The sequence below is a fragment of the Lactuca serriola genome, chromosome 3 (assembly GCF_051521515.1).
Source record: "Lactuca serriola cultivar US96UC23 chromosome 3, Lser_US96UC23_V15, whole genome shotgun sequence".
Classification (NCBI taxonomy): domain Eukaryota; kingdom Viridiplantae; phylum Streptophyta; class Magnoliopsida; order Asterales; family Asteraceae; genus Lactuca; species Lactuca serriola.
In genome coordinates, this window is record NC_136410.1 from 89719392 (window position 1) to 89729575 (window position 10184).

Below are 10184 nucleotides of genomic sequence, written 5' to 3' on the forward strand. Positions count from 1 at the left end.
AACATTCAGCTATGGATTCTTTAGACTTTTTTGGTGATCGGTTTCTTTGGTACCCGAAAACAGAATATGATCCTTCAGGCTGTCGCTGGTCAAAACTAAGGCCTTTACAAAAGACTCATTGCAACCAGTTTCTACAAATCGACGACATATGGTTACTTTACTATTTAAATATTTATTTATTTTATAATTTATATTTATTTATAATTTTATAATTTCGTTAGTAGGATAATAGACTCATACAGAAGTTGGAGTCGACAGAAGATGAGATGTGTGCTAAGTGGATAGTTAGCTCGGCGTGGATTGATCGTCGTGATGTTCCCGACACTGAAGTTCACAGGGCACCTTCCTTAACACCATCACCTAAAAACTCCCTACCCAAGAGCCTTGACAAAAGAAGGCACATGTAGTTGATTCATCTCACCTTCCACCACCACCATCGTCAGACGCTGGCCCATCATCTGACAAGGACCGAATTATTAGTGACTTGAAAAACAAGGTCCGTCAATTGAAATATAAGCTCAGTGAATGTCGTGAGCAGTTCAAGTCACAGGAGCAGCGTTTAGAAGAGCATGACGCTACTTTAGCCATGGTTCTAAAACTTATCTATTGGACTCCCGAAGACAATTTTGGTAACACAGAGTATAATGAAAATGACTTATGGGAGCTCGATTACGGTTCAGTCACACCCGGAAACTTTTTGCATGACGGCCCTGAGCAGCGATCTCCATTTATTCATTTGTTGGATGTAAAACAGATAACGCGGGATGAATACAAAACGTCCCCGCAAGCACTTTGGCTTTCTATGTAGCAAAAAGCAATGTCCATATGGTCTAACTCCCCATGGATACAAATGAAAAGGAAAGATGTACGACAACATCCAGTGCCATTGGACAATGTGACAACCCAATATTTCAAGTCAATGTAATGACCTAAAAGTCAAGGATTGTAATCTGTTTTTGATATAATAAAAATAGCGTCAAAAATAAAATGTTCAAAAGTCTCAATTGGGTTGCATAAAATGATAAATATCATGTCAATGTTTTCAGAAATATAAAGAACACGCAAATCCGAATTATAATGAAGAAGTTATGACCAATCAAAGATCTGCGTCAAAACCGGTAAAACATTATTAAGTGTAAAAAGTGAAATCTCAATAAAATATCCTTTAGCCTTAGGTATCTAAACGAAAGTCGTAGATTATACTAAACCGTGAACATACATATAAAGAACGTCCAAATCTGACTTCGTATGAGGAAGTTATGATTTTTCTATGTTTCGGAGTAGCGGTAGACAGCTAAAAACTCGGAACAGTGATCGAGTTATTTTTAGCCGATGCGACCTAAACGAGAATTGAAGATCTCTACAATAGTAGTACAACGGTAAAAAGATAGACGAAAACGGACGTTGGGTGAAGAAGTTATGAAATTTTAACGGACTTTTCCTGTCCCGGCCTATTAAAAATATATAATTAAAAATAAATTCAAAATTTGCCAACGAAGTCTAAATGAAAGTTGTAGAGTATGTTCTCACCTATACGTGGATATAAAGAACGTCAAAAACGGAGCTCGTATGCGAAAGTTACGGGTTTTAGAAGATTGGGGCACATAAACCAGAGGGGTACGCCCCGACGTACATCAACCACGTCTCCCCTATTGCCTACTATCCCGTACCATCCGAAGTCTGGTATCCAACAAAGAGGTCATGCATGACATACGCACCGCGTACACGAGTACGCCCAACGTACCAGCTTCAGAGGTACTCCCAGCGTACAAGGTCGGTTCCCACCCTATAAATAAGTATGCGAGGCTTCCGAACTTATTTTCCAATTTACAACTTCTCTCCCATATTTTCTCACTTTCAAGCCCCTTGAAACTACCCCGACGCACCGGTTACATATCTAAGCTCCGACGAAGGCCCGAAGCTTCGAGACTCTCGAGAAACTAACCACTTTCCTGTCGAAATGTTGCCCGAGTAAAGTCTCGTTTCTTCAAATCATTACTCTTACCAGGTGAGTTCATACCCCTATATTTTTAAGTCTTTACTATATTTTAGAAGGAAAAATACAAGTGAAATGCAAGAAAAACTTATGTTAAAATGCAAATCGTTACATACAGTTTCTAATGTTTTATCTACATTTTGTGTATAAATGCTAAATAAGTAAAATAGCGTTATTACAAATGTTATACTTTACATGCAAAGTTGGTAATACACCAAGGTTTATCATTTAAATGAAACACACTTTTTGAAAAACTATAATAGGTATAATTTACGAGATATTCATGATATGTTACATATTATAAACACTATAAAGAGGAAATACTTACATTTACAAGAAAAATGGACTTTTCATACGTAAATCTATTTGATACTAACTTTTGTGAGACATTTGACTTCACATACTTTCAAGTACGCATTTCAAGTCTTGTGTTATAAACCATAATCTTTTGTAAGGAGAGCGTGATACTTGTGTATAGATCTATACGGGATTGACAATCTCGCACCTAAACTGTTAGCTACAATTAGACCGACAGGGCTGGGGTTACAAATGTCATATCACTCCAACGCCTGAAGAACGTTGTTACAGGTAGTCTGGGTCAATAGTATGGTTATAAAACTCACATGAAGTATTAAAACATTTTGGTTTACGGGGCTATCAAACACCTTAGTGGTTATATATACATATATAAATCTACTTACACTATATTAGGTATGGAAAATACTTATGCATTTCGGTTTTTGGAACTTTTAAAACTACCATTCATTTATGGAAAATATTGGATTTTCTAGAAACAAACTCAATTACTTTATACAAAAAGGCATACAATTCTTATACAAAAACGCTTATGAACTCACCAACTTAATTATTGACATTTTTTCAAAACTACTTGTATTTCTCAGGGTTTCGGTAATACAAGTAAACAACAGCTTTTGGGGAAAGGACGCTAAGGCGTCAATTTAAAAACTTATTATATCATCATAATGTAATTTATTTTGAAACATGTATTACAAGCAACAATGTAACTTTTTAAATTATATTAATGGTGGTTGTGTTTGTTTTCTTTACTATTTACTCAACTGTTATGATACTACATGAAGTCATCCGCCCTCGAACGATTCCACCGTTCTGGTTTGGGGGTGTGACAGACAATCTCTTAGAACCTGCTATACACACTCTTTATAAACAATAGGATGGTTCGGTGTTGTTCAGTTACATTTTTTTATTAGTGTTCCGACGATTTAGTTTTGGACGTGCTTATATGGGGATAGTAACGCAGGGTGGTTGGAATGTGATGTAAGTTACATTATTATCCTTCTCATTTACGTACTACTCTTCCACTAACACCACTTACTTAAATGCAAATATTTTTAATTGGCAGCACACCATGTTGTGGATCTCACTGCTGGTGTAGCGTAGACAGGATGACGCTCGGTGGACGGTTAACTGACAACTTTCAACACTTATGTATTTGACTGGAGTGACATGACTGACGAATCCGTTTATCTAGCTTGGTGAGACTGTGAAATGGTATAAATGTGCTTCGATTACATTACCTAAGTATGTATGTAATAAAATGATATTTGATGTTTAATTTCTAACCTTTTTTGTAGCTTTACATCTCAATCAATATACCAATTGCTCACTGGTTTTTTGGTGCATTGAATTTGAAGACTTTACAAATGACAATATATGATAGTCATTGGAAGAGCGTCTACCTTTCAGAAACCCAGGATTGGTTTATCAATATGCGAGTCCGCATCCACAGAATGTTACTGGGTAACAACTACTAGGGTGCCCAACTAAGTGATTTCATCTCACTTGAGAGTTTCAACATGACCCTCAAAAAGGCGCCACAAGTACCATAACAGATTGACATGAAAGGAGATTCTGGGGAGTTTTTATGTTGGTTCCTAGAAGCGTTAATTACCGGGAAGTCGTACTCACTATACGGCCCAAGCGGTATATGGATTTTGTCATATCGTAAACGACCGATGAAAATATTTTGGACTACAATGAATAAGATGATTTGAACATTGTAATATTACTTCAACCAAATCCCTTTAGTTTATAAATTTATTTGGTTTTTTTTTTTTTTTTTATTTTAAGATTATCAATTTCATTTTATTTAATATATAAACAAACTTCTACAAAAAAAAAAAGACATTTACACTAAAGCAATTTTTTAAGATTTTTTTTTCCCAAAATCATACTCTAGTGTTTTGGAGACCTTCCGAAATAAAAAAATGTTCCGAAACCATGGTCCGGACTTATCAATTGCATTTTATTTAATATATTAAAAAACTTCTAAAAAAAAACACATTTACACAAATAACATTAAAAAGAAAACCCTTCCAGAATCATACTCTAGTGTTCCGGAGGCCATCCGGAATAAAAAAAAAGTGTTCCGAAACCATTGTCCGGAATTATCAATTGCATTTTATATAATACATAAACAAAACTTCTCCAAAAAAAGACACATTTACACAAATAACAATTTAAAATAAAATAAAATAAAACTTTTTAGTTTTCCGAAGGACTTCTATAATTAAAAAAAATGTTCTAAAAGTATGGTTCAGAATCGTACTCAGGAATTCCAGAATCCTTTTCAGAACAATGTGTTCCGAATAATATGATTACTTGAAAAAACGTTATTTTCATAAAAAAAAACTATCATTTATAAGATATCATTACTCAATTTCCCAAAAACAAATAGCAGTAGATGGTTTAAAATACTTTAAACCCATGGCTGAGTTGAGTTTTAGCTAGGGCCACGTGATTCCAAAAGGTGTTGATGAACACCCTTAATTTAGAACTTTTTTTTTTTTTTTTTTTTGAAATTATAGATTTTTTAACTGTACACCTTTCAATTTTTAGATGTACACCATTTTAACTGTAGATAGATTTCATTATAATTTTTGAATTAAAGAAAAACAAAATTAAGTTGTATCTTGAGTTGGTTAACGAAAAAATTTCTTTTCATAGACATCAAAATTTATTTTGAGTTTTTAAGTATTTAAGTTGACAAATTATAAAAAAATATAATGTGGAAAATAAATTACAAAAAATCAAAACCCCAAATAATAATAATAATAATAATAATAATAATAAGGACTTTCAAGAGGAAAAAAAGGTTCTCCTTTTCAATTCAATAATGAAATTTTTTCCCAGAAAATTAAAGACACGATGCTACGGTCCGTTTATTGTGAAGCAAGTATTTCCACATATAGCTATAGAGTTAATCAAAGAAGATGACACTACTTTTAAGGTTAATGGACATCTGGTGAAACATTATGAAGAGGGAATGCCAAGAGAGGAGAAAGAAGGAGAAAATGTGCAATTGGAGATAGCCACCACAATGTAGAGCGAGAAGGAGTCTTACTCACGAATCCTCCAAAAAGAAGTGCTTGCAGGAGGCAACCTGTGATTTAGAGTTTGCATTTTTCTTTCCATTTCTTTTATTTGCTTTTCGATTTATTTTGTTTTGTTTTATTGGATTTTCACACTTCTGAGTTTCTTTCTGGATCTTGTTAAGCATGACATAAGTATGGTGTGTTCATTTTCATGAAATTTTTTCAAAAAGTAAATTATTTTTATTTACCACGACATGGTGAAATAGCCAACAACATGGTGGCTTTATAGAAAACATCATAATTATTTTTTGTTTATTTACCACAACGTGGTAAATGTTCAGTTCATTTTTGTTGACTGTTTTTCCTGCTAATCTTGAATTGGTTGTTTGGTATTATGTTATTTAGTGATTGTGCAAATCATGAGGGGCGGAAGTTAGAGAAATCAAGCTCAAGGGAGTCGTCCATATTTCCCTTGGTATTCTTTTTCAAATGTGGTCACACCCAAAGTAATTGTGGAATGGAATGACAAATTGGCATGGTTAAGAGAACGAAGGGCGCACTGTAACATCCATAAAATTCAAGCCAATTTAAAATTTTTTAAATCATTTAAAACCATTCAGTCATTACAATTTATTTTCAAAATAGTTTAAACATCAGAGTTCCCAGAAACCATAATCATCAATCAAGGAAGTGTATGGTCACGCCTTCGCCTTCCCGCGGCCATCTGCTGAACCTGAAACAATAAATTGAAACTGTAAGCCCGAAAGCTTAGTGAGTTACCCCCAAAATACCCATACACACAACAATACACATATAATGAGAAACAGCATACTATGGGTCCAATCATCCATCGGAATGGACTACCCCAGGCCCACAACCATCGGGTTGGAATGCCAACATACTACGACACCAATCATCCTCAGGATGGAATACTCTCGGCCCACAACCATCGGGTTGGAATGCCCACACACAATACATATATAACAACCACTATGGGTCCAATCATCCATCGGGATGGAATACTCCAGACCCTCAACCATTAGGTTGGAATACCCCAGGCCCTCAACCATCAGGTTGGAATGCCAACATAACCAATCAAACATGTGCACCTGTATTAGATAATAATATAACAGTCTAAAAAGACAACATACTAGGGTTCTATCATCCTCGTGATAGAATACCCTCAACTACCATTCAATCATGTGCTCATATAACAGGCAATTAAATAACAGTCTATAGACAGAAAAACCGATCTAACAGACCATAACAGCATAAAAACATCCTATCGACCAGGATACAGATCTAACAGATCATAGCAACATACAACATCCTATCTACCAGGATACTGATCTAACAGATCATAAAAACATATAACATCCCATCTACCAGGATACTGATCTAACGGATCATAACGACATATATCATCCTATCTACCAGGATACTGATCTAACAGATCATAACAGCATGTATCATCCTGTCTACCACTATACCGATCTAACATATCATAACATTATATATCATCCTATCTACCAGGATACCGATATAACAGATCCTAACAACATATAACATATCAGGATAACAATCCGAAAAGGGTCGGCCTTGGCGCCTTAGACCCTTAAGTACAGTGAGAATAACTCACTTCACAACTGTCGACTCAAAAGATAATCTCAAACTCTCGGATCACCGCCACAAACTCCACCACCTATATTCACCATAGAACCATACTCATAACTTTCCAACTTCCTAAAATGCCCTAGGAGTCAAATAGTCAACCCTTGGTCAAAGTAAAAGTCAACGATCAAGGTCAATAATCCATGTTGACCTGACTCGTCGAGTGGAGTCACCGACTCATCGAGTCCTTCCAGAACTTGAGTAGTCATGAACCCCCCCCCCCACTGACTCGTCGAGTTTACAACTCACTGAGTCCAAGCGCGTCCAAATGTCGGGAAAACCCAAGTTGACTCACCGAGTCACCCCACTGACTCACCGAGTCCATGCAGGAGTCCTTGCACGGCAGTGTTCATCGAACTCGCCGAGTTGACCACGAAACTCGCCGAGTACCTTCAGTCCATTACCCATTCAGATGGTTTTTAAGCCATTTTAAGGTTCCATATTGCAGATCCAACTTCCCAAGGCATGTTTATCACGTAAAGTTGCAAACTTTACGTGCATGCAAGGCTCTAAAGTCTTATAATGTCAAAACCAAGCTTGTAATGGAGTTTTACACTTAAGGAGAGGTTCATACATGCTATAGCTGAAAGCTTTATGGACTTAGAGACCAAAGAGAGTGCAAATCTGAAGTTACAACTTTAGATCTTAGCTCATACCCAAGAATAGCTTCATAATATGCTAGAAAATCCCTAATCTTTAACCAAATGAGATATACAAGGAAATGAGGTCAAGGTAACGACTTGATACCTTCTAAAGATGCTAACTGAGGTAGATTTCAGATCCCCACACGTTCTTTGCTTCCAGCATCTTGCTCTCCAAGCTCTTCTCACTAATATCCACCTTCCAAGCTTGAAACACATAAGAATGAAGCACACACTCATATTAGGGTTCGATGGACTCTCAAGAGGCTGTAAAAGGGCTAAAGGAGGCTGATGATCCTTTGAATAAGGTGTAAAACCCCAAAAATTAGGGTTTCATCCTCCAGCTCTTACTTGTCGAGTCTTATCTAGGACTCGGCGAGTAGGTCACTTAAACACGTGGCCCAATCCGCTTCTAGCCTTCTACTCGATGAGTCAGGGCAGACAAATCGTTGAGTAGACCTAGCAATTTATGAAAATTAAAGCCATAAAATTATCACCTCAGATTCGGGGCATTACAATTCTCCCTCACTTGAACTAGACTTCGTCCTCGAAGTCTGTTGCGGTGAATAACCTGGATAGTGTTCCCGCATTTCCGCCTCCGGCTCCCACATCCACTTGAACCATCTTCGGTGCTCCCACTGTAAATTTACCAAAGGTTTCTATTTATTCGAAGAACCTTCACCTGCCTGTCCAGAATGGCCATGGGCCTCTCAACCTAATTCAGGCGCTCATCGACATGAACGTCATCCAATGATACTATTGCATCCTCGAACTGAATGACATCCGACGTCTTTCGAAAGAGACTAAACCCCATGCAAATCTCTTCGATCCAGAGAAGATGAATCCATAAACCCATGCGGCACACAGCCTTACTCTGCCTAAACCTGCGATTTGAAAACCCGAATTCGGTCTGACTCCCCGCCAGACCACTCATACTATCCAACGCAAGAACTCTTCCCATTACAACTAACAGGCTACTCAACCATGGGATCCTGAGGTTCCCACCCGAAAATAGAACCAAAGATCATATTCTGCTAAACCCATGTGCCTATGACTTATCGTTGGCCCGCACCGGGTATCTTGGCCTACTGCATAGAGCAGGACTGCCTCCGCCCGATCAAGCACAACATGCCACTTAATAGACAATCCGGATAACATGTCCACAAATTACCAACGATAATCTACCTTGTCGCTCCTTATCGTCCACGACATCCATAAAACACAGCCCCATAAGCGATTACCACCAACAACATACCTACCACTACCGGCCAACTAGACAAAATCCTGATGATCCAAAGAATCGGAAACCCAACTTTCCTCTTCTTGAAGCGAAACTTTTGTGCTAACAGGATAATGTGTCCTTCAGCTCCCAAATATCATATAAAATCAATCCGCTAATAAACACGGACACTCATGCCTGGCCCAATCAGCCTTGGGCTGGAATACCAGGCATGCCTATGACGGGTCCAATCATCCCTAAGATGGAATACCCTCGTATCCTATAAATGTTTGGCCCAATCAACCCTCAGGTTGGAATACCAAACTAATATTTGCATATTTAGCCTCATAATAAGTATAGATTTTTATCATTTATTAGCTAATTTATTGCATATCATGGACAAAAGATACTTAAAAGTGTTTGAATTGTGTTTTCAGTCCAAAAGCGAAGCTCGGAAGCAAAAGGAAGCAGGAGAAGCGGTTGGGAGCTCGGGAGTTGAACAAAGAAGAAAAACACCAAAAATACAAGGGACTCGGCGAGTAGGGTCGACTACTCGGCGAGTAGCGTCGAAGATTCAAGAGGATAAAGACTCCGTGACTTACCGTGTACGGGAATTAAGGGGTGGACTCGGCGAGTCGGTTCGAATCTATAAAAACAGCTGTCCAGATCGAAACAAGGTATTCTGGAACCCTTGAGGAGAAGCAAGTTGCGAATTAGAGCCAGGAGAGATCTGAAGAACGAAGATACAACCTAGAATTCAATTCCGAAGAAGATTTGAGGCAAATTCTCATCATTCTACTTAATCTATTGTTTTTCAATTATGGTTAGACAATTAGAATTCGTTTTATTGCTGTTAATTACCTCAATCATGAGCTAAAACTCTTAAACTTCTGTTTGGGGATACAAAATTGAGACTATGGTTTGATTATTGGTAGGATTAATTCAATATTGGTGATTTTGTTGATTTTAGCTTGTTAAAGAACCTTGTGTGTGAATGATAACTATTTTTCTGTTAATAGGAAGGTAATTAAATAGTATGAACATCTTTTAATTGTCAACCTCATATGTTTATGTGACCACTTTATCATATGTCTAGGAATAACGAATGTGAAACTAGAATTAATAGACAATTAGGTAAATTCATGTGTGAGCTTGTTTGATGACCAGCCGCAAGAGGTTAACTAAAGGACCAAATTAGTTAGTTATTACAAGTCTAAATTAACCCGAATAAATAATCTAGTGAATTAAATTAAATTAGACAACTGATCACTGTTTGAGTTAGTTTGCCCACACCATGACCTTAA